Below are 25,519 nucleotides of genomic sequence, written 5' to 3'. Positions count from 1 at the left end.
AGTAACAGTTCACATGCTTCAAAATCCTACATTAAAGATAAAACAGTTAATTCCACACATTATTTTGAATCTATAAAATAGCATTTCCTCAATGACTGGCTATAATTTTCCAATAAAATAAAAAGCACTGTCATATCCTCTCAAGGAAGGAAAAAACATAAATGCACAGTTAACTGCACTATGCCAATATAAAAATAATCTTACCTATTAAGTTTGCCCCATCCTTGGCTCTGGTAAATCCCTTATGCTAACACCAAGAACTTTTTTAAAGCAGCTCTTTCTCCTTAATGTACTGTAGCACACATCCCAGATTTAAATGTGCTCTGGATTTTAGATATTTGATTGACTATTTTTAATGTTCTTTGTAAATGCACTAGCTGTACAGGGAGTGTGCTTTCATATGAACTGCTATAAACTTGCATGAACCTTTTTATAAAAAAACCCTTCTATTTTAAATTCTGCAGTGACAAGTCCTGTGAACTGTACATGCCTTCTAAAAGTATGTTCCAGCAGTTTCTAACTCCTGAGGGCCCCCTAGTGCACTGCATGCAAAGATGCTTAAGAAATCCCAGTCTTCCACAGTAAAGGGGAAACCCGGATCTTTTAACATATCAGAAATCATACATCCTTATATCAAAAAAGTTAACTGGCTTTAAAAATATGAATCATAATATTTAACAGTTACATAGTGCCATTCATCTCATTCTAAAAGGGAACATAGCATTGTCCTCATTTTACAGATTGGAAACCTGTGCACAGAAGATTTAAGTGACTTGCCCAAGATCAAACAACAAGATTGTGGTGGAGCTAAGCACAGAGCCCAGGATTTCTGATGCCTCCACTCATGCTCTCTCCAACTAGACCACAGACATTCCTACAGAATTAATGCTATCTGTAAAAATAGCAAAAACTTATTCATTGCACACAAGTTCCCATTTTCCTTATGTCTCATAATAATAGAAAGAATCTTGTCCCCATTATTATTAATAATTGGAAAAACACTCAACTGTGAAGATTACTTAAAATAGTGTATGGTTAAAAGTAATTTTAATTTAAACTAACTTGGTCTTTTTTGTTTTTTATATGAAGGTATTGTATAAGACTTGCACATTAAGCTAGGAACTCCCCCATAAATTTTCTGTGAGGACAATGCTTTTGGTGAACTGTTTCCTCTAAACCTGATTTCAATGTGTACCTTGGAAGGGAACGAGTGATCTGCAGACAAAAGACTTTTGGCTCCCCCTCTGACTCTGTTTCAAGTTGTTATTGAAAACTTGAATGGAGATTTCTCAAACCAGCAGAATTAATTCAAACAAGCTGTGAGGTGAATGAAGAACTTTGCACTAATCGTGTTAGCGCTTCTGGCTATTCCACCCTGCTCAGAAAGGTGGGTTGTTTTTTGTTTGTTTGTTTGTTTTGTTTTGTTCTCTATGGAAGAGGGCTTGGAGCCAGAAGTGCTGAAAGGTCCCTAAAAATTAGGGGCCATCAGTGCTTTAGACATGGCCCTGCTTCCCATTCCATCTCTTCCCCCTAGGCCTTATCTAGGTCTCCTCCGCAGCTCCAGGTCACATCCCCTTCTGCTGCGACTCACCTTTGAAAGGGTAAAAAGCGGGAAGGCATAGCCATAGATCCCTGGCATAGTTATATGGGCTTCTGGTGCCCCAGACCCATGAGTATTCCTGGACTGGTGCTCAGCTCTTGCAATGTTCAGAGACCCAGGCCTCAGAGTTTGAAAGATATTTCATGCAGAACTTCAAAGGACCTGCAAATCATCAGTGCCTGAGGCACCAGGCTCACTGCAGGAGATCCTAGGCTTCCCTAGCTGTACAGCAGGAGGGAGAAGGATATTGCATGATTGGCAGCACCCCCCCAGCCTCCTCCTGACCCACCCCCAGTGTGAGGACAGCAGGAGGAGAAGATAGACCTTGCACCTGACCAGCTGCCTAAGGAGACTTCTTGGGTGAATGTCTTGCACAGGGCTGGCCTTACGGAAAATGCAGAGCCACCCCTCCATAGTGTGAGGTGGGGCCTCTGCTCCCATCCGCCCCTGGAGGAGTGGGTCTCAGCAGGCTGGAAGGCTGTGGCAGAGCTCTGTGTGTTGAGTGGAGGGGGAGTAGGGTGGTCAGAGGGAGACAAACCCCTGTGGTTGCTGCTGCAGTCTGCAGCCTCCCCTCTACCCCGAGTAACCCCTGATCAAGCTGGCTGGGGAGGGGACCAGAGTCAGGGTGAGGGTAGAGCAGGAAAGGGGTGTGGCATGTGGTGTGGTAAACGGTGTGCCAGGGCCCCATGCCTGGAAAACTAGAGGGGTTGCCCTGAGCCCCACCTGTGTGCCTTGGGATGGCCATGGGAAAAATGCACCCTTGGCAATTTTCATTTTGTTTCCCCGGCCCCTGTGGTTGTGGTAGCCTGCATTGCCCCTGGTTCTCCATAATCTCCCAAGGCTCCCCTGTCAGGGAGGGGGGTAGGGGGTCGCAGGCCCTCCCTCTCCACTGCGACCCGGCCCGGGGCCCTGGGGGTTGCTCACACGCCACCCCGGCAGTGGGGATCCAGACCGCAACACACTGCCATTGGTTCGTGAGCGTCGTTCCCCGGGCCACTTCTTACCTCACCCTCTGCTGGCGGAAGGTCCTAGTCCATCTGGTCGAGGGGTCCCCCTAGGTCGGTCTCCTCCGGGTCATCCACCTTCGGGGGCTCCAGCCAATCGTCCATAACAATGTCATTAGGGTAGTCGGGCGGCGGTAATACAGGAGACCCGAGGCAATCCTGGGTCTGAGTGCTGTAAGGATTCGCCGGGACTCTGGGGCAGCCCGCTCCGGGGGCTTCTTCCAGGGCGGGGGGTCTCCGCCGGCGTGAAGGTCCTGGTAGGTCTGGGAAGTCCGGGTAGTCTCCTTGGGGCATATGGACCCGGGATTGCTTGGAGCCTCTGGGGGCCTGCTCCTCCGGCCTGGCGGGGCGGCCGCAGGCCCTCTCCCTTTGGTGCCGAGGAGCTCGTGCAGGCACGTCCTCCCTGCCCGGAGGCCCAGGCCCGAATGGGTCCTGAGTCCCGCCTTTGGCTCTTCTAGCCCTTGGCCCCGCCCTCTGAGGGGCGGGCCTCTGGTCTCCTGGCTCCGGCCCCGCCCACCAGGGCCTCTGCATAGTCTCCCCGGCCTCCGGGTCTGCAGGAGGCCATACTGACTCACTACACTTTCATCCCAGAACTGCGCCCTTCCAATCCTACTCCTTGCACCTCCTGCACCTCATTCTGCAACCACAGGAAAAGTGACCTAGCAGGATGCACACAGCAGCAGGCATTGGTTTTTGCTTATCTACTTCTCTAAGATGTTTGCACTCAAATGCAAGAAGCCTGGGAAATAAACAGGAAGAATTAGAACCCTGGCACAGTCAAAGGAGTAAGAGGTAAATGGAATAGTGGAAACTTGGTGGGATGATTCGCATAACTGGAGCACTGTCATGGAAGGGTATAAAACTGTTCAGGAAGGACAGGCGGGGAGAAAAGGAGGAGGGGTGGTGCTGTATGTAAGTGAGTTGTATGAGTGCTCTGAGCTTCAGTATAAGGAGGGAGAAAAGCCAGTTGAGAGTGTGTTCAGCTTACAGATGGAAGCAACAGAGGTGATGTTGTGGTTGGTGTCTTCTATAGACCACCAGATCAGGGTAGATGAGATAGATGAGGATTTCTTTCGACAACTAAGAGAAGCTACCAAATCACAGGTCCTGGTTCTCATGGGAGACTTTAACCACCCAGATATTTGCTGGGAGACCAAGACAGCAGCACACAGACAATCCAGGAAGTTTTTGAAGAATGTTGGGGATCGCATCTTGGTACAAGTGCTGATGGAACAGATCAGGAGCTGTGCACGGCTTGACCTGATGCTCACAAACAGGGAAGAACTAGCAGGAGAAATAGAAGTGGATGGCAACCTGGGCTGCAGTGATCATGAGATGGTAGATTTCAGGATTCTGACAAAAGGAAGAAAGGTGAGCAGTACAATACTAACTCTTGATTTCAGAAGAGCAGACTGAGAAAATTGATGGGTAGATCTCCTGGGGAAAGAAGGAAGGCTTACCGAAGGCACAGGAACAAACCATCCCAATGTGCAGTAACAAAAGCAGATATGGTACATAACCAGCTTGGCTTACCAGGGAAATCCTTGGTGAGCTTAAATTCAGAAAGGGTGCACTAAGAAGTGGAAACTTGGACAGATGAGTGAGGAGGAGGAGTATAAATATATTGTTGGAGAATGCAGATGAGTAATCAGGAAGGCAAAAGCACAATTGGAACTGCAGCTAGCAAGAGATGTGAAGGACAACAAGAAGAGATTTTTTATAGGCATGTTAACAATAAAAGGGTTATCAAGGATGCTGTGGGGACCATGCTGGATGAGGGAGGGTAACCTAGTGACAGATGATGTGGGTAAGCTGAAGTACTCAAGGCTATTTTTGGATCTGTCTTTAGGGAATGCAGTATGGGAAGGAGCTGGGCATCTCTCAGTGGGGAGAGAACAGTTGAAGGGCTGTTTAGTAAAACTAGACAGAAATCCATGGGTTTGGATTTAATGCATCCAAGGGTACTGAGAGAATAGGAAATGTTATTGCAGAGCCTTTGGCCATTATCTTTGAAAACTCACAGAGATCGGGAGATATCCTGGATGACTGCAAAAAGGCAAATATGGTGCCCATGTACAAAAGAGGAAAGAAAGACTATCCAGGGCACTGTAGACCAGTCAGCCTAACCTGAGTCCCAGAAGAAAAACACGGAATCCATTTTGGAACACTTGGAAGAGGGGAAAGTGATCAAGAGCAGTCAACATCGATTCGCCAAGTGCAAGTCATGCCTGACTAATCTGATTAGCTTCTCTGATGACGTAACTAGCTCTGTGGACATGAGGAAGTCAGTGGATGTGATATACCTTGACTTTAGCATCCTCAGCAAATTTGTGGATGACAATAAGGTAGTGGGGGAGATAGATATGTTGGAGGGTAGGGAGAGGTTCCAGAGTGACCTAGGTAAACTTGAGGATTGGGCCAAAAGCAATCTGATGAAGTTCAAGAAGGATAAGTGCAGTGTCCTGCACTTGGGTGGAAGAATCCCAATGATTGTTACAGGCTGGGTGCCAACTGGTTAAGTAGTGGTGCAGCAGAAAAGGACTCAGGGATTACAGTGGATGAGAGGCTGGATATGCGTCAACAGTGTGCTCTTGTAGCCAAGAAGGCTAATGGCATATTGAGGTGCATTACGAGGAGCATTGCCAGCAGATCTAGAGAAGTTATTATTCCCCTCTATTCAGCACCGGTGAGGCCACCTCTGGACTATTGCATCCAGTTCTGGGCCTCTCAGTATAAAAGGGATGTGGATGCATTGGAGCAGGTCCAGTGGAGGGCTACAAAAACAATTATAGGGCTGGAGCACATGACATACAAGGAGAGGCTGAGGGATTTGGGCTTATTTACTTTGCAGAAGAGAAGAGTGAGGGGCGTTTTGGTAGCAGTCTTGAACTTTCTGAAGGGAGGCTCCAAAGAGGATGGAGAGAGGCTGTTCTCTGTAGTGACAGATGGCAGAACAAGAAGCAATGGTCTGAAGTTACGGGGGGGAGAGGTGTAGGCTGGATATTAGGAAAATCTAGTTCACCAGGAAAGTGGTGAAGCACTGGAATGTGTTACCTACAGAGATGGTGGAATCTCAATCCCTAAGAGGTTTTTAAGTCCAGGCTTGACAAAGTGCTGTCTGGGACAATTTATTTGGGGTTGATCCTGCTTTAGGCATGGGGCTGGACTAGATGACCTCCTGAGGTTCCTTCCAGCCCTAGGGTTCTATGATTCTATGAAAGCTAATCAGTATTGGCCTGGATATGTACTTGTTTGGAAAACTGTCAGGGAACACTCAGAAAACTTCTGTAGAAAATGTTATTTGGGTTTTTGGGGGTGGCACTCATCTCTGGATCAATTCTGAACCAAAGGTTCTGCATAGTTCTAAGAAGCACTGTTCAGCTGAAGGTGTCTTCTTTCAGCTGGGATGCAAAAGCCAAGGTCCCAAGCACTTGCAGTCACAGATATTTCCTAAGTATAATTTGAAAGAGTATATTGATTATCTCTAGTTTTCTGGTCAGATTCCAGCTCAGACAACTGCACTTTACCATCCTAAATTTCGCCTGCAATTTCAATTCTGTGTTCATCTTCACTTTCTGTCCTAAACTACTTTGTGGAACTGCTGTAGGTCATGGAAAGTCATCTTCATCTTGAGTCCCTAATCAAATTATTACCTCCACACATCCAGAGGTGCTGACAACTGCCGCAGGCCCCAGAAAAAGGTGGGAGTGGGGTGCCTGGCTCTGTGCTCCTAAACAGATGGGGCCAAGGGCAGTCAGCCGCCAGTACAGCCAGAACTGCGTCACTGGCATCTCTCACTCTGCCGTTCCCCAACTACTGCCCGACAGCCATGTGCAGCCATAGCAGCAATGGCAGCCAGAGCACCGAGCCCCTTTGATAAGCTGGGCCTGAGGCCGACTGTCCTCTTTGCCCCCTGCTGTCGGCAGGCCTGCACACATTCTTCCTGGGCTTTCTGTCACTTACTGCAGCAAATTCAAGTTCCTATCTATACATAATTTTGCCCCCATCCCTGATCTCCTCTCCTCTTATTTATTACACTTCTTTCTTCCTTTTAATCCTCTCCCTGAATAACTGATAACAATTTTTCTTATTTGTCCACCTGATCACAATGTTTTGACCTCTGTGCTTGATATACGGAGTCTGTTCTGTCTGGCTATGATCTGAAGAAGTGGGTCTGTCCCACGGAAGCTCATCACCTCATCAATTATTTTGTTAAAGTGTTACATGACTGCTTTTTTGTTTTGATAGAATACAGACTGACACAGCTACCTCTCTGACACTTTTCATGCCCACTCACAATTTGTACCGTCTGACACCAAGCAGCCTTGGGAGCTGTGAAGCTCATGGCCATTGCTAGTTTCAGAGGTGCAGAAATATCAAGGCTAGTATCAGCATTTTGTTCTAAAGTATTATTTCACTCTTTTCATTTATAGAAAGCCTTGAAAATGCACATGGATAGATAGGAATGTCAACTTGTGAAATCCACCACCATCTGTTCCTCACTATTTGGAAGAAACCCGGTCCGATTTATGGGTCTTGGAAACAGTGCCACCCAAGCTGCCACTCCTGGTGCTAAGACAGTATCAAGTTCTGGACCAGTCAGAGGCCTACATCTTCTAAGCTGTCAGTGTGGCCATTAGTCAAAATGTGGGCTGTTCAAATAGCATGAGCAGAGGACTTCCGTAGCAGGCTAGTGGATTAGCCATGGGACTTGTGTTAAAACACCTGTATTCAGATCAAGGCTCTGACAAAAATCCCTTTTGCTGTCTTAGGCAAGTTACTTATCCTCTCTGACTCAACGTTCCACATCTTTAAAATTGGGGTATTAAACAGTTACCTTTCTGACAGGAAAGTTGTGATAACTAATTTGTCAGAGCATACATTAAACCTCCACATCCTGACAAGCTGCACTCCATACTCCATGCCCCTCTTAAAATCTAGGAATTCTTTTTCTTTCTTCTCCCCTAAATCTCTCCTCCCGGACTTTTCCTTCCTGTTTTCTCTTTGTCTAGTCTACCTTAGAAGCCAAAGCTCTATAACTTCGTCATGTCTGTCCTGATAGCTTTAGGCTAGAGCATATTTCCAATGCTGTTTTTAGACCAAAATGCACATGAACAGCACAAGGGAATCCACATATACACAATGATGGTGTTACTATTATCAGGACAGCCTCCTTAACAGTTGTCATATTTCATCCCAGGAGTGTACGCACATGCCAGAGGTCTCTGAATAAAATAATCCTCAAGTAGTTTGCGAAACACTTTACAATAAAAGTCTCTATAAACTGAGCTGCTTCTAATATTCAAAATTTGGAAACTCCCTCCCAGTTTTGTCATTTTCCATTTTGGTAAATACTATATCTATCGGTTCCCTTCTCCATACACAGGAAACATGGGATGCTGGGGAGAAGCAATGATTTCGTTAATGCCCCCAGCAATATATACTAATGCCTTTTCATATTTAACACTTTCGTGCAACAGCTGTTTCAGTGACGTCAGCGCATTCCTAGGAATGCTGTTTTACTGAAATGTTGCGGCAGAACCAGCAGAGGGAGCCCAAAACATTCAGTTATGATTATTCCCAGAAAATAGTGATATAAGGTAAAGTTTAAACATTTGTTTTGTTCTTTTGGCATCATATTTTTAGCTACCCCTTCTCCTCCTTTCCAGGCACTTTAACCTGCTTGATGGACATGGATGAGACAGAAAACTCAGATATAATTTACAATTTTCCTTTACAGCTCTGGGAAATTCAGGCCTTCTTTTCTCTCATGCGTAAGCCTGACGCCCATTGCCCCATCGACTGCAGGGATTTTTGCACCCTTGTGTCTGTTTGTCAATGATCAGAATGTGGGTGGGCATTTCTAATGGCTGGAGTAGGAACTGTAGCCAGAAATCAAAGTGTTATGACAAGGATAGTCAGAAATCAGGAGAAACATTGAAGGTCACAGTTGGAATAAGGAACCCAAGAGCAACCTGCAAGCTGGGAATCCACTGTGTTGAAAGCATACTACCTCAGCTTCCTCCTGATCCTAAAAAGGGGACCTGGGTGGTTGGTCCAGTCGGGAGCTACAAAGGATGCTGTCACTCTGGCCCTATCTCCACAAGGTTTATGTGACAATGCATATGGCCATATCCAAATAGCAGCATTGGCCACCCCACAGAACTTTACACAGAGACAGAGATACAAGTCAAAGGCCAGAACAGAAATTAAAGCCAGTTTACCTGAGGCAAAGATGGGAACAAGCAAGCACAGATGGCAGCACGGCTGTGGGTAAATACCTCTCTCGCTGCTGGTGATCTAAAGAGTATGCCTGCTCCTCCTGTCAGGGCAATTGGGTTGTTAGCCAATTAGACAGTTTGGCTGCACTCATTAGACTCCCTGAGGGTCAAGGCAGCAAGTAAGCAGGCTAGCCTGTTCTGTACACGGTGTTTCATGTATTCCATATTTCTAAATCTAAACTTGCTCTCCATTAAGAAAGCAGTTTACTGAGATGTTACAGATTTGCCAACTTGGTAATTAAAAACTGGTCACTCCAGCAGGCATGACAGAATCTTCCCTTCTTGCCAGCTTCTCCCCTGCCCTGCACCCTTTCCTGCATGGGTCACGAGGGAGTCACCTGCAGCGCCAGCGCTGGGAGCTGCCCAACTCAAGTAGGAAGCAGCCCTGGCTGAGGAGGGGCTGGTGTGGATGATGTCCTGGTGCTTCCACACCCCCAGTAACTCAACTTTGGGTGTCCGGTCAGTAGACCTGACTGGACTACATCAGTTCCCCTTTTCAACTGGACTTTCTGGTTGAAAATTGGACTCTTATTCACCCTAGCTATGACTGCAGTTAACATTCAAACCGTGTGCACACAGGCTTATTTCCTGATGTCTCCTTTTAGCTCCTACCTCTTGTAACCTGTTCTCCCTCATCCAGGTTTTATTCAGATTGCAACACACTGTTGCTATAGCAGAGTGGCTGCACTAATGAAAACCGCTAGCTTACACATGTTGCACTAGTGGAAATCATGCTGCCCTATGGTAAACCCTTCTCTCCCTCTAGGACCCTCGTTTAAGGGTAAGATGGGCCTTAGGGTGTACTGTGACCAACAATGGATGTTTGTGGAGTGTCTGCATTACTGTTTGCAGCGTGCTAACTCCGTCCTATACAAGACAATGCAGAGTCCAGAGGGGCCTAGTCAGTCACCCCATTTGTTGGATGTTTATAGAAAGCCACTGGGAGAGTTAGAGAGAAGAGATGAGCTTTAACACATTCAGTACACAGATGACTGCAGCTCTACAACTTCATGATGTCTGTCATGGTAGCTGAAGGGAACAAATAGCCCAATGAGGTGGTGAGACAAGGAGCTGGCTGAGGATCAGTCTAAACAAGGAAGCAGCTGTAATTTGAGACAGAATTTTTTGGACAAAAACTAGTCTTGAAAAAATTGCAAAATAAAATTCCCCATTTTTTGACCAGTTCCAGTAGTGGTAGAAGGTGGGAAGACACTTGAAAGTCTATCTTTTACTTTGGACATATGGAGAGGACGTGGGCCGGGGTGCAGCCTATTGGTTTTGTGTAGGGGCTCTTGTTATGTGAGGATTGGCAGTAGTAGTTCAATGTTGAAGATATTTACTATTTTGCACTCAGTGTGACTTTAATAATCCTGAAAGAGGAACACGTTGCCGCTGCAATGATAGATGGACAGACTCCTTCACCCAGCACAGTAGTTGAACATTAGGATGGGGCCTATTGTGCCTCTTGGACACTCTGCAGCTAAATTGTTTCCATGTCCACTTCATCTCTGTAAGTGTCACACACCTACATAACAGTGAAATTGACTGATTTAAGACCTTCCATCTATATGCCTTACAGTTATGTATGGCTCTGAGGACCTATTAGCTGGAAAGGCTGTGCGTCACCACTAAGGATAATGTAGATTAGTGCTTTGAAGTATGAAACATTTTATTTCTGAAGAGATCGATTGGAACTGCCATCTGGAAGCTATCCTCTACAAAGATAAAGGAAAATGGTTTGTTTCATGACCAAAAATGTTGATGAACAGTCTGGGCTTTAATTGATCTGGGTAATATCCTTACAAAGGGGTTTCTAAAAGGCCTCTTTAAGGGTGCTGAAATTCCCTACAGAACAACTGGTTTTGGCACTCAAACAAGCTGGGGAATTTTCAAGCCAGTACTCACTCATTCTTCACAAATCAGCCTTCTGTTTCTGAGGCTCAGACTCAGCTGACATCCCAGCCACCAATAGTTTCTAAATATAGCCACTGAACAATAGCATGGCAGTGCTCCAGGTCCTGGAGGGTACCTAGCATTGGCCACAGTCAGATGGCAGGATAGTGAGCTACATGGATCTTTGGTCTGACCCAGTACAACCGTTCTTATGTTCTAATGCTGTTTCTGTGTGTCAGTACCTCACTGCCTCACCCACAGGACATTCAAGGTACTATTACAATAATCTGACAGACTGGGTGAGTAAAGTGACCTCAGTACGTCTCACCTGCAGTGCTGAGTGGAATGTGAAGTAGATAAGAGATGGTAACTGAGGACTGGGCCCTTAGTACATTACAGTGACCACCAATTTCAGTATTGACTGAGGCTATGTCTACACTAGCACAAAACTTCGAAATGGCCATGAAAATTTCGATTTCGAAGATTACTAATGAGGCGCTGAAATGCATATTCAGTGCCTCATTAGCATGCCTCTGGCTGTGGCTCTTCGAAATTGCTGCTTTTCGCTGCTGCGCAGCTCGTCCAGATGGAGCTCCTTTTCGAAAGGACCCCTACCAACTTCGAAATCCCCTTATTCCTATCAGCAGATATGCATTTCAGTGCCTGATTAGTAATCTTCGAAATGGCCGTTTGCATGGCCATTTCGAAGATTTGTGCTAGTGTGGACATGGCCTGAGAGTGGGATGGTAATGGACTTGGAATCCCAGAGAGCCCCTGTATGGTGAAACAAGCCCCTCTGGCTTCCAGCTGGGTCCCACAGGACTCTACCTTTTTGAGGGTATTAAAGGTCAGACAAAAATAACTTCCGCAAGCCCACTGTGGAACTCTTCCCTCAGGTGGCCCTCCTCAGGCTGCAGCACATTTTAGTACCCAAAGGCAAGTTACTGGTAAGAGTTCAGGAATATTATTGCCTGACTCCTCCACCACCACCACCACTACATTCTCTCTCTCTCTCTCTAAAGCAGGACATGCATATAGTCCCTATTCACAGCTATACTGTATTCCACAAGCTGAAACCAAGGCTGCTGCCAACTGAACAGGACTGCTCCTTCTTAAGGCCCTTCTTGGAGGCCTGACATGGCTTCCATTTGTGGTGGAGGTAAGATTTTGAGCCCATACCATCTCCTTAAACAACTCTCTGCCGATTCCAGGTTTTGTAGACCTCATTAGAGGTGGCTGGTTGCATTTTAGAAAACTCTTAAATATATATAATTTTAGAATGTGCTTACACTACTACAATTGTCTCTTTGAGTTTTACTAACAAGAGGGGGGCTCCCAAACTTAATTGGTAGAGTAATGAAAACAAATGATAATGCTGTAATAGTTACTGATTATGACAGTTTTCATATATTGTCTCACCTCGCTTCAGAAAGGGACTGGGTTCACCAATATTCCTTTTGTTGTTGTTGTTGTTTCTATACTATTATGCCATACATGTTAATGGCTGCTCATCAAGCACATCTTTTATCTATAGGCACTTCCAGAAACTGTAGCTCTAGAAGGGACCTTGAGAAGTCAGCTAGTCCAGCCCCCAATACTGAGGCATAGACCATCCCTGACAAGTATCTAACCTGTTCTTAAAAAGGTCCAATAATGGTGCTTCTACAACTTTTGTTGGAAGCTTGTTTCAGAGCTTAGTTATCTTTAGTGTTAGTCCTGGTCTACACTACAAGCATGTCAGTATAAGTATGTCATGCAGGAATGTTGAAAATCTACATCTCTGAGGCTACACTAGCCGTGGAGGTCCAAAGGCTTTGGTCTGATCTTCCCGGTTGTCATTTCGTGCACAAAGAAAATGATACATTCCAGGATCAATATCAAATCCAGAACTCCTTGAAAGCTGCGAGGATTAAGGAATGTCAGCAGGAGGAGTGCTCCCGCTGACATCCTGCAGTGAGGACAGGGACCAATGTTGACAGCTACGAAACTGGTTTTAGGTACACAATTGGCATTCCTAAAATTGTGTACCAGCTGTCGACGTTCCCAGTAAGGGTAGATGTAACCTCTTTGTGGTACTTATACCACTTATACCATAACCACTTATGTAGACAGCACTGTGTTAACAGGAGGACTTCTATCAACATAGCTACCCCTTCTTGGGGAGATCAAATATCTACACTGATGGAAGAAAAATGTTCATGTAGTATCTTCACTAAAAATCACAGAAGTACAGCTGCACCTACTGCAGTCCTGCAAGCAATCCCTCTGAAGGTTTTCCTAATATCTAACTTAACTTTCTTTTGCTGCAGATTAAGCGCATTACTTCATGTCCTACCTTCATGAACATGGAGAACAGATACTCACTGTACTGTTTATAAACAGCCTTTAACATATATGAAGACTGATCAGGTTTTCCGGAATCCGCTTTTCTCAAGACTAAATATGCCCAGTTTTTTATCACCTTTCCTCAGAGGTCAGATTTTCTAAACCTTTTATCATTTTTGTTGCTCTGGATTCTCTACAGTTTGTACACATCTTTCTCTATGTCTGTGCCCAGAACTGGACCTAGTATTCCAGCTAAGGCCGCACCAGGGCTGAATAATGCAGGATAATTACATTCCACGTCTTACATAGAACACTCAGAATATTTGCCTTTTTCACAGCTGCATCACATTGCTGATTCATTCAATCCATGATCAACTATAGCTCCCAGATCCTTTACTACAATGCCATTACCTACCCCCTATTCCCCATCATGTAGCTGTGCACTTGGTTTTTCCTTCCTCTGCATTTGTCATTATGGAATTTCATCTTGATTATTTCAGACTAGTTCTTCAACTTGTCACGTTCATTTTGAAATATAACCTTTTCTTCAAAAGTTCTAGCAACACCTCCCAGTTTGGTGGTTTACAAGTTTTACAAGTATTCTCTCTACCCCACACTCTCCTCTCCATTTACCAAGTCATTAATGAAATTATTTACAGGCTATTATTGTACAATGGCATTCTGTTTTTGCCTTTATTGGATCTGTCCCTTAATAGGTGACTTCAGAACCAGGCAAGTACTCAGAAATCACCTACTACAGGACAGACTAAACAAATAAAGCAACAGAACACCACTGGCCATTACCTACAGCTGCCAACCAAAACCTCTCCAACACACCATCAAGGATCTACAACATGTCCTAGATGATGATTCCTTGCTCTCACAGACCTTTGGGGGGACCAGGCCACTGCTCACTCACATGCAACCCCCCCAACCAGAAACATATACTTGTCACCAACTGTGCACCCCACAACAGAAACACTAACCAAGGAACTAATCCCTGCAACAAATCCTGTTGCCAACTCTGTTTGCACATCTATCCTAGTCACACCATCACAGGATCTAATCACATCAGCCATACCATCAAAGGCCACAATGGGCCAACAATGCCCCTGTGTCATGTACAGTGGAGAAAATGCTCTCTCTACACAACAGAATAAATGGACACAAATTGAGCATCAGAAATGGTAACACACACAAATCAGTGGGAGAACATTCTAATGTCCCTGGACGTACAGTTTCAGAAGGGAAAGCTGCCATCCTTAAGCAAAAACGCTTCAGGCTGCAATGTAAAATTGCTAAGCTGGAAATCATATGCAAATTTGCCACAATGAGAATGGGTTGTAATAGGAATGTAGAATGGCTTGCTCATTACCATAAGTAATTTTCCACATTAGGTATTGTCACCTTCTTATCCACATGCATCCTAATTGATATAACATTCTCATTTATGTATCCCTGTTTCTTTTACTGCTGTGTCATGCATCTGACAAAGTGAGTTGCAGCTCATGAAAGCTTATGCCATAATAAAATTCTAGGTATTCAAGGTGCCACCTAACTAACTTTGAGGTTTTATGCCTAAAATGTAAGAGTACTCAAAAAGCACCTCACACTCTGATATTCTTGAACCTTAGTTTGAACACAAAGGAGTGAAGAAACAAACAAGACATACTTTAAAATTGAAGACAGGAAATAAAAGTGGTTAAGTAGCAAAATGGAAAAAGGAACCAGAAATAGGAGCAGAATGTGAGTGCATCAGGAGTTTGAGGTGGGAGTGGAGGAAACAGAAAGGAGAAGTTGAAAAGTCCAGAACTGAGGAAGAACCTTAATTCAGCCTCCCTGTGCATTATCATACAATCAGTCTGTAATTATCTGATTACTCACAAGCTTTCCCACAAGAACCCAGCCAGGAAATTCCATCCAGGAGAATGAATTCTGTCCGTGCTTCTACCACATTGTGATGCTGGGCAAGACGTTTAAACCACAATTTTCACATGACCGCTAATCTTATGTTCCCAAGCTCTCATTACTGCAAATGGAATAGATTCAAATGGTGCTTTGAACTTAAGAAGTGGTTATAAAAATTCTAAAAATAAAAATATATAAAAGTTCTATATATGCTATATATAAAAATAAAAATATGAAAAATAAAAATGTATATATAAAAATTCTAAATCCTCTGAAAAATCAGGTCTTCAGCATCTGAAATGGAGCCCAACAACTGTCAGAAACTTTTGATATTAAACTCTCTGGTCCTCAGTTCCCCATTTGTAAACTGGGGGATTCACCCTGATCTTATGGGGTGATGTGAAAATAAAATATGAATATTTGTGAAGCATTCAGATACTAGAGTGATAAGTGCCACAGAAAAACTTGTGCGGTAGTTAACTTTGTTTCCAGAGCAGGGTTGGAATTAGCTGAGGGGCCACCCATTGAATGAGGAGAAAACTGAATATTGACTAGACATTTATTGACTACCATATAACTTGAGCACTGAATAATCCAGGAAAAAAGAGTTTGAAATAGTGTAATCACAGCGTTTTAATGCACAAAGAAGGGCTTAATAAATGTTGCACAGGTAATCTGTATTTTAGCATATCCAAAATTGTAAGCATTTGCCTATCCAACTTCAATACTGTTAACTTCTTTTTTTTTTTTTTTTTTTTTTGAGTGTGATAGGTATCTAGCTATGGATAGACATCTGTACCAGAAAACTAAACTAAGATGTATTTAAAGTTGCTGTGGTGTGATGCTCATTTCCCTTCAAAACAGTCGAGGTTTTTGGTTTGGTTTTAGGAAATTCAAATACAAACAACAGGGAGTTAAATGAAGCCGGCACCTTTCAAACCCTGCCCCGAAACTGCTTTAGCTCCTCCTCCTGCCCCGAGTCCTGTCAGCGCGCTGGACTCGTGATCAGACCCAAGCACATGACAAAGCAGCTGCTTGTCGGTGGGAACCACGAAAGGGAAGAAGATGGAGTGCAGCGTCAGGCTATTGTGCTCCATTTGCAGGTTGGGAATTATCCCTGCCCCGCCACTGTCAGCATAGTCACATAGATAATAAATACTTGAATGAAAGAGAAGGAGGGGCGGGAACCTTAATCACGTAAAGAGGAGGAGGAGCTGAACATCGGCAGTTTCTGCTGAGCAGGAAGTCGGAACTGCAAAGAAACAACTGTAAGTAAAGTCACTGTAAAGGAAAATACATGAATGTGTGCCTAGGGCATTGTTACACGTGCAAAGTGGCTGCAAGGAAAGTAACACTAGCCAAGATAGAATATGAAGGGGAAGCATTTGTAAAGGGCAAAGTAAAGGGGATGTCAGTTTCAAGAATAAAATGGGCAGAGAGAACTGAAACTGAATCCAGCAGTTGTGCTGACCGAGTAAATGTTTAAACGCGTGTTACCACTTCACTGGAATCAAAGAAAGCTGCTGCCCGTTTAATTTCAGAAGTTTCTAATGGTTTCAGTAAGTTAATGGTATAATCACGTAAAGGCAATGAATGAAAGTCCCAAAGAGAGGATGTACTTTGTCTAGATTGCTTCTGTGGGTATGTTAATGATTCTCTGAATAAGGTAATTCACCTCGTTAATGCTTCCGGAGTGACAGATAAAAAAGGGGTGAACTAGCTGCTGATGTCAATGAGCGAGGCTTCACTGAAGTTTCTAAAGCTGAGCCCAATTCCACCAATGGGTAGTTCTGCCCTACAAGAACACTGACTGTGGAAATAAGTCCTTTCAAACTTGTGATTATTACACGGGCTGTCTTCCATGCTGCTTTCCTTTCAAACAGGGAATAGGATAAGTGTTTGAATATCTCAGTTACCATTCAGTTACATTTTTGAGGAGCTGTACAGTATTTGCCGATGAATATGTGAAAAAATAAATTAGGTGTGCGGTAGTTTCATTATGTGATTGTATTTGTGATGGCCCGTGCTTACTCCTGGCCATGTTCTGCCTCCTTATAATCTAGTTGGGAAGTCCTTTACTATGGCTGAGATTACATGAGTGAATTTTGCCAGCAAAACCCCAGTCTTGTCGACAAAGCTAGTGGAACGTCCATGCACAAAATGGGATTTGTTGACAGTATCTCGACAAAACCTAGCATGTTCACCAGCAACCTTCTGCCTCTCCCAGAGGAGAGGAGCACTTTCTAGAAGCTGTGCGGACACTCTGGGAGGCCTTTTCTGGACAGACAGGGAGTGCAGAACAATGGGCAGCCCTGTCTGCTGTGCTTCCAGGTGCCCGCTTTGTTGAGAGAGCCACCAGGGAGTCTGGTCACTCTGTCGACAAAGTGGAGCGCTCTTTCAACTGGCTTTTGTGTGAGGCTGCCCTCTGTCAACAGAAGTTTTGTTGGGAAATCTCTTCCAACAGGGACTGTGTCGACAGATTCCTACAGTGTAATCATAGTCTTCAATTGTAGTTCATCCTGGGGAAAAAGTAATACTCAGCATGAGTACGAAAGATAAAATCTGGCTCTTGGGCTATGGCTACACTACAGCAGTCTTTAGAAAGGAGATCTCCAGAAGATCCCTTCCAGAAAATCTTCTTTTGAAAGATTGCATCCATCAACAAAAAGTGGATCAAAAGAGTGATCCTCCCTTTTGAGAGAGAGTGCCCATGCAGCCCACCTGCTCTTTCCAAAGAATGGGTCAGGAAACACCACGGATGGGGTTGCAAGGCCAGGTAGCCCTTCTGGGAGACTTGGCCAGCCTCTGCCTTAAAGGGCTCCTCCCAAACACCCCCTCACTGCACATGCTGAAGCCTGCCTTGCTTCACACAGCACAGCAGACCTGTTGCAGGGACCAGAAGTCCATTCTACAGGCAAATGGATTCCCAGCAGCTCCTGGACCTGGAAATCATCAACGTCATGGCTGACCTGCTGGCTTCAGCGCTCACAGCCACTCTCCATCTCCTTCAGTGGACGAGCCCCACCTCCAGGTCTGTGGAGTCCTTCCCCCCAGGGCCCTGTTCATGACCCACCCTGGGGTGCTCCAGTGCAACTAGAGCCGCCCCAGCAGCTCTGAGTGGTGGGACTGACTCATGATGGGCGAGTGGGATGACACTCGTTGGCTACGTCTACACATGCCCCAAACTTCGAAATGGCCACGCAAATGGCCATTTCGAAGTTTACTAATGAAGCGCTGAAATGCATATTCAGCACTTCATTAGCATGCGGGCGGCCGCAGCGCTTTGAAATTGACGCGGCTTGCCACTGTGCGTCTCGTCCAGACGGGGCTCCTTTTTGAAAGGGCCCCGCCTACTTCAAAGTCCCCTTATTCCCATGAGGTCATAGGAATAAGGGGACTTTGAAGTAGCCGGAGTCCTTTCGAAAAGGAGCCCCGTCTGGACGAGATGCGCGGCGGCAAGCCACATCAATTTCAAAGCACCGCGGCCGCCCACATGCTAATGAAATGCTGAATATGCATTTCAGCGCTTCATTAGTAAACTTCGAAATGGCCATTTGCGTGGCCATTTCGAAGTTTGGGGTTTGTGTAGACACGGCCATTGGCTCCAGAACTTTAGGATGACCCAGCAGACATTCTTGGAACTCTTCAGCCGGCTCACCCCCACTTACTGAGATCAGGACACACACATATGGCCTGCTGTCCTCCTGGAGAAGTAGGTCACCATCACAGTGTGGAATCCGGCCAACCTGGACAGCTACTGATCTGTGGGACACAATTCAGGGTTGGCAAGGCAACCGTCGGGACTGTCCTTATGGAGATAAGGCATGCTCAGGTCATACACCTACCACAGGGCAGGCAGAGGGCTCCCAGGCAAGGGGAACCCTCTGGGACTGGGTTCAGGAGTGCAAGGCTACGTCTATACGTGAAGCCTACATCGAAGTAGCTTATTTCGATGAATAACGTCTACACGTCCTCCAGGGCTGGCAACGTCGACGTTCAACATCGACGTTGCGCTAAGCACCACATTGAAATAGGCGCTGCGAGGGAACGTCTACACGCCAAAGTAGCACACATCGAAATAAGGGTGCCAGGAACAGCTGCAGACAGGGTCACAGGGCGGACTCAACAGCAAGCCGCTCCCTTAAAGGGCCCCTCCTAGACACAGTTGCACTAAACAACACAAGATCCACAGAGCTGACAACTGGTTGCAGACCCTGTGCATGCAGAATGGATCCCCAGCTGCAGCAGCAGCAGCCAGAAGCCCTGGGCTAAGGGCTGCTGCACACGGTGACCATAGAGCCCCGCAGGGGCTGGAGAGAGAGCATCTCTCAACCCCTCAGCTGATGGGCACCATGGCAGACCCCGCCATTTCGATGTTGCGGGACGCGGATCGTCTACACGTGCCCTACTTCGACGTTCAACTTCGAAGTAGGGCGCTATTCCCATCCCCTCACGGGGTTAGCGGCTTCAACGTCTCGCTGCCTAACGTCGATGTTAACGTCGAAATAGCGCCCAACACGTGTAGCCATGACAGGTGCTATTTCGAAGTTAGTGCCACTACTTCGAAGTAGCATGCACGTGTAGACACGGCTCAAGTGGGCAGGGTGGCAGGGAAAGGAGGCCCATCCCTGGAGGACCGTGCCACCCCACCCCCACACAGACATCACAGGGGGTGGAGGGTTCGGGGGGTGGGAGAAGGCAGGGGAGGAGTGGGCTGGGAGGGGGCAGAGGAGCCAATTAGGGCCTGGCCGCACCCCATCACGCACTCACGAGTGCGCACACTCTCCATCCTGTGCAGGTCATCAAGACGATCAACACAATACTGCTCCCTAGGGTCGTCCTCACTGGGACTTGTACATGGCTGTCGCTGGATTCACCATGCTCAGATTCTCCCACCACTTCAGTGCTCTGGATGGGACCCACATTGCCATCCATGCCTTGGACCACCATGTGAGCCACTTCATAAATTAGAAGAGCCACCACTCAGTGCTGCTGCAGGACCTGGTGGACCATAAGGGCCATTTATAGACATCTGCATGGGCTGGTCAGGCCGGGACCAAGACTCATGAGTCTTCAGCAACCCTGGTCTCTGCTAGAGGATGGAGACCGGGACCTACTTCCCCCGCACCCCCGCATGGGAGCTCCTGGTCAGGGACATCACCGTGCCCTTGTGAATGGTGGCAGACACCATCTACCCCCTGCAGCCCTGGCTCATGCAGCCTTACACTGGCCACCTGACCCCACAGGTTTAACAGCTGGCTCAATGAGGCATGTTACCCAATAGAGTGTGCCTTTGGGCACCTGCAGGGCTCTTTCAGGTGCCTCCTTTCGCACCTGGAGGTTGGGGTGCATAATGTCCCATAGGTGGTGGGGGCGTGCTGTGTCCTCCACAACATCGTGGAGAGAAAGTGTGAGGCCTTCATCTGGGGTGGGTGGCTGAGGCTGGCCCTGGCTATGAACAGCTGGCCACTGCCCCAGGTTGCCAGGCCCACCATGATGGAGTGCAGATCAGGGAGGCCCTCTGGGAGAGCTTCACCCATGGGGTGGTCCATTGACCCAGGTATCCGGTACAGGCCCCTCTCACCCATCCAACCCTTACCACTCCTGCACCAATAACAAGGGGCATGGAGGGGTGAACAAATAAATAGTTTAATTAAATATATATATATAAAAATACAAACTGTGCAAGTAACTATATTCAATGGTGAACAGGAGTAACTATATACATTGGGGGGCTTTGGATGTGGTCAGGGGCATCTCAACCTGGAGTAGGGGCTGGCAACCGGGGTGCATTATTCCTGGGAGGGGGTGGAGGGCAGCAAGCTATGTCAGCCTCTTGTTCCCCTCCCATCCTGGATTCAGGGTCCCTAATGGGGCTGGAATAGGGCCAGGATCACAGGGAGGTACAGGCATGGGAGGGGTTCAGCAGGCTTGGGCTCAGCAAGGGGTGGCAGGGAGGGCAGCAGGGGCAGGAGCCTGGGCCAAATGCTCCCTGAATATGCCCATGATGTCCCTCAGGTTGCCGATGAGTTTAGCTGAGGTCTCTCACCACCATACCAGGCTGTTTCCTCCAGCTGCAGGCTCCGCTGTTCCACTTTGGTCTGGTGGCAGATGATGGCTGTGTAGATAATCAGTGTTGGCATGCCTCCAGGGCCTCTGGGTGAGGGCCTGCTGGGGTACAAGAGGTGGGGGTGCCCTGGCCCTCTCTTCTGTCTCTGGTGGGCTCCCTGGCTGTGCAGAGTGGACAGGGCTCACCTTCCCCTCAAACAGCGCAGCTGTAGGGATGGAAGGGAAAAGAAAGATAGCATGTCAGTCCCTCACCACTGCCTGAGGGCTGTGCCCCCCAGCCCCCTGTCAGTAGCAGCCCCCCGGCCCCTATGCACTGACCCAGCAGCTCTGGGGGATCCCAGGCAGTAAGGGTTCCCTGTATAGGTAGAGCACATGCTGGGCACTTTCCAAGCTCCCCCTCACCCGCTCCCCACATGGTGCTGTCTGCAAGAGTGGGTGCTGAGTGTCACATGCAGCTGTTTCCACAAGCGGGCATGGTGCGTCCTTCTGAGGTGTGTCCAGACTGGGTCTGGTGCCCGTTTGGCTGGCCTGCTTCCAGCTGTGGCAGACGCGGGCACCACTTTCCCACTCCCCAGGTGTGTGACGTGTCGGGTACTTACCAGAGGGTCCCTCGCCAAGGTCCAGGAATGCCCTTCTGGATCTCACCTGGCTCAACAACTGTGAGGACAAGATGATGATTTGGGTGGAGGATCCTGGCTGCTCCTCTGCCTCAGTGTCCAGCTCCTCTGCGGCAGTGTCCAGCACAATGGTGGGGTTGGTGTTCTTGGCCCTGAGGAGGCTATTGAGCTCCCAGTAGAAGGGGCAGGTGGAGGGTCCTGCCTCTGAACAGCCAGCCATGTCCCTGCCACAGATGTACACCTGCCTGGGCTCCCTCACTTTGGAGTGGACCTGCTCCTGGCTCTGGGCTGGGTGCTCCAGGTGGACAAGCTGGTAGCCAGCCAGGCAAAGGCAGGGGCATTCTGCTTCTTGCCTGTCATCTCCCAGAGTACCTCTTTGTCCTGACAGAGTCTGAGGAGATCCCAGAGCTCCTGCTTGGTCCAGGTTGGGGCCTTCTTTTCAGTAGCTCAGGTGCACTTCTGAGATCCTTCGGCCGGCTCCCTGGAGGGCCTCTGGGGGTGGCGGGGTTGCTGGCTGTCAGCTATGGGTGGATTGTGGCTGTGAGGTGTGGGTGCAATGGCATGCGATGAGCAGCTATTGTCCTTGTTGCTGCCATGTTCTCAGCTTCCTGCCGGGAGGTTTATGGGTCCCTGTGGCTTTAAAAGCAGCTGGATGCAGGGAGCGTAGAGCTCTGCTACCACTATCCAGGGTAGCTTCACGTGCCAGCTGGCTGGCACCGCAGAGGACTCCTTTTTCCAGAAAAGGGCCCTTGGAGTATGTACAAACGTTTTTAGGTTCTCCCCCGCCCCCCCCCCCCCCCCCGCCCCAAAAAGATTCTTTTGAAAGAAAGCTTTCTTCCTGAGCCAGAACTGGAAGAGAGCCTCCAAAAGAAGTGCCGCTTTCTTTTGATTTACTTTTGAAAGAATTAATTTTATGTGTAGACGTGCCACAGGACCCTTTGAAAGAACCCCGGCTTTTCCAAAATTTCACTAGGGTAGATGTAGGTCCCTTGAATTGAATTGCATATTTCTTATGAAAGAAAAAAGGTAGGTGAGGCATTATCTTTCAGTGGCCCAACCAATCTTGTCTCTCCAATATCAAAATGGGACCAAGACAGCTAAAACAGCAGTGCAGACAACTGTTTGTTCTGTGTAATTTAAGTGCAACTTTTAGTAAGTCAAAAGAATCATCTCTAAGAAACATTCAGTTTAGAAATAAATGCATAACAGATCTTTCCTTTGCAAGTAATCACATCTCAGACTCACATTTAAGGTTCATTGTAATACTCTTTGATGTGAAAGAATTGTCTGACAATCACTGTGAAAAACACTCTTCATTGATGTGATGGCAAGGGAGGAATGAACTGTCAGTAATACATGCAGTCTCTTTAAAGTTCTCATTTTATCAGCAAAGCCCCATGCCACCAAGCAAGCTACAATTTCTCTGAAGTCTTAACAGTATCCTTCATCCATCTTAAGATGACAGTTCTTTGGGGTGGGATCCTTGTCTTCAGACTTGTCTACAAAAAGTACAGTAAATTGTAAGTGGTATATACATAATAATCATCTGTCCTCATTTTCTGCTTGGCCTACCAATTAACTATGGGGTATTTTCTGAAGAAATACAACGAAAATTTAGGGCACAGTGTTCAGCTGGTGTGAAGTAGCAAAACTCCATTGATATCCATGAACCTGTGGTAGTTTGTACAAGCTGAGGGTGTTGCCAATGCTGTCAGATCATCATCAGCCTTACTTCTGGCAATACAAAGCAAACTCAAAGCAGGTTTAACTGGATATCTCAGATTTTCCCCTTCTTCTGAAGGGGAAAAAATGATTGCTACAGAGACTGTAACTGTCTGTATTGCAACTGTCTATATTGCAATTCAATTGTTGACCCAACATCTAGAAGAACAAAGGTGGATTATGTTCTTATTTGCAGTCCTTCAGCTGAGATGTTCTAAGCAGAGGCCAGATCCAGGAGCCACTATATAACAAATATGGCTAACCTTAATGCTCTGGGATGTTATTTATTTTAAAATAGAATGAGAAATTTGATCTGAAGTGAAATCCAGATTTAAGCACTCTTGAATATTGGGGTGTTTGAAAACTCTATTTATAGTTCATATCCATATTTCTGTGGAACTAGTATTTTTTACCTATTTCTTCCTCTGTTTTTAATTACTGCTGCAGCTGTTCAGTAAAAGCTCTAGGTGCCCATCTCATAAATTAAAAATCATCATATTCATAAACAAAGGGCTACCTGTAAATGTATGCCCCCTCAGCTCACATTCGCCTCACTCCAGAGGAAGAAGATATCTGGGAGGTTAACAAATCTGGGCTGTAGCAGACTAAAGGGTATGAGCAACAAACTACCCAAGGATCAATATCAACTCCAAGTTATGTTGCTGTTTTATAAATGGAAGTCACATTCCTGCTGTGAGGGATGCCAGTATGAGTTTTAACAACTCTTCTGGCTGCTGCCCTCTCATCCCTAACCTAGCAATATTATGTTGCCCTTGTCTGGATTGAGCCATAGGTAGCTAGTTCCCATTCAAGCCCCAAATGCATCCAGGCATTCATTCCACAGCTTTAATGTGATGGAGACATAGTGAGATCCTGATTTTGTAATCGGAGCCTTTTGCCAGGTGAATTTGGTTCATAGATGGATGACTTTATGGCTACGTCTACACGTGCACGCTACATCAAAATAGTAGTGACATCGAAATAGGCTATTTCGATGAATAATGTCTACACGTCCTCCAGGGCTGGCAACGTCGACGTTCAACTTCGACGTTGGGCAGCACCACATCGAAATAGGTGCTGCGAGGGAACGTCTACACACCAAAGTAGCACACATCAAAATAAGGGTGCCAGGAACAGCTGCAGACAGGGTCACAGGGCGGACTCAACAGCAAGCCGCTCCCTTAAAGGGCCCCTCCCAGACACAGTTGCACTAAACAACACAAGATCCACAGAGCCGACAACTGGTTGCAGACCTTGTGCATGCAGCATGGATTCCCAGCTGCCACAACAGCAGCCAGAAGCCCTGGGCTAAGGGCTGCTGCACACGGTGACCATAGAGCCCCGCAGGGGCTGGAGAGAGAGCGTCTCTCAACCCCTCAGCTGATGGCCACCATGGCGGACCCCGCTATTTCGATGTTGCGGGACGCGGATCGTCTACACGTGCCCTACTTCGACGTTCAACTTCAAAGTAGGGCGCTATTCCCATCCCCTCATGGGGTTAGCGACTTCGGTGTCTCGCCACCTAACGTCGATTTCAACTTCAAAATAGCGCCCGACACGTGTAGCCATGACGGGCACTATTTCGAAGTTGGCGCCGCTACTTCGAAGTAGCGTGCACATGTAGACGCGGCCTACGTAAGAGAGCACTATGATTGCTTGGAACTGCAGTACATAGAGGGAGAAAAGCCTGTTGAGAATCTATGGGTCAAGCTTAGTGGTGTAGGCAGCACTGGAGATGTGGTGGTTGGTGTCTGCTACAGGCCGCCAAATCAGGATGATGAGGTAGATGAGGCTTTTTTTTTTTAGACAACTGAGAGAAGTTTCCAGATCGTGGGCTTTTGTTATCGTGGGCAACTTCAATTACCCTGACATCTGTTGGGAGACCAATACGGCAGTACACAATCAGTCCAGGAAATTTTTGGACAATGTTGGTGATCACTTCTTGGTACAAGTGCTGAGGGACCCGACCAGAGGTCGTGTGCGGCTCGACCTGCTGCTTACAAACAGGGAGGAACTAATAGGGAAGGTAGAGGTGGGGGACAACCTGGAAAGCAGTGATCATGAGATGGTAGACTTCAGGATCCTGACCAAAGGAAGGAA

At 46.8% G+C, this 25,519-nt stretch overlaps 2 protein-coding genes across 4 annotated transcripts in view; one reads left to right on the top strand and one right to left on the bottom strand.

Annotated features, from left to right (window-relative positions):
• Window positions 1–390, bottom strand: part of GASK1B (golgi associated kinase 1B) — a 37,091-nt gene extending 36,701 nt beyond the window's left edge. The window contains exon 1 of one of the 2 annotated variants that reach the window (XM_074993131.1): window positions 205–390. The gene's annotated coding sequence lies outside the window, so the exon portion shown is untranslated. The remainder of the gene's footprint in view (window positions 1–204) is intronic. The other variant, XM_074993130.1, reaches the window with a different exon arrangement.
• Window positions 391–16,051: 15,661 nt separating this feature from the next.
• Window positions 16,052–25,519, top strand: part of TMEM144 (transmembrane protein 144) — a 35,925-nt gene continuing 26,457 nt past the window's right edge. For both annotated transcript variants that reach the window (XM_074993127.1, XM_074993128.1), the window contains exon 1: window positions 16,052–16,279. The gene's annotated coding sequence lies outside the window, so the exon portion shown is untranslated. The remainder of the gene's footprint in view (window positions 16,280–25,519) is intronic.

Source organism: Carettochelys insculpta, chromosome 4 (genome assembly GCF_033958435.1).
Source record: "Carettochelys insculpta isolate YL-2023 chromosome 4, ASM3395843v1, whole genome shotgun sequence".
In the NCBI taxonomy this organism is placed as follows: Eukaryota; Metazoa; Chordata; order Testudines; family Carettochelyidae; genus Carettochelys; species Carettochelys insculpta.
This window is presented reverse-complemented; position numbering and strand designations above follow the sequence as displayed.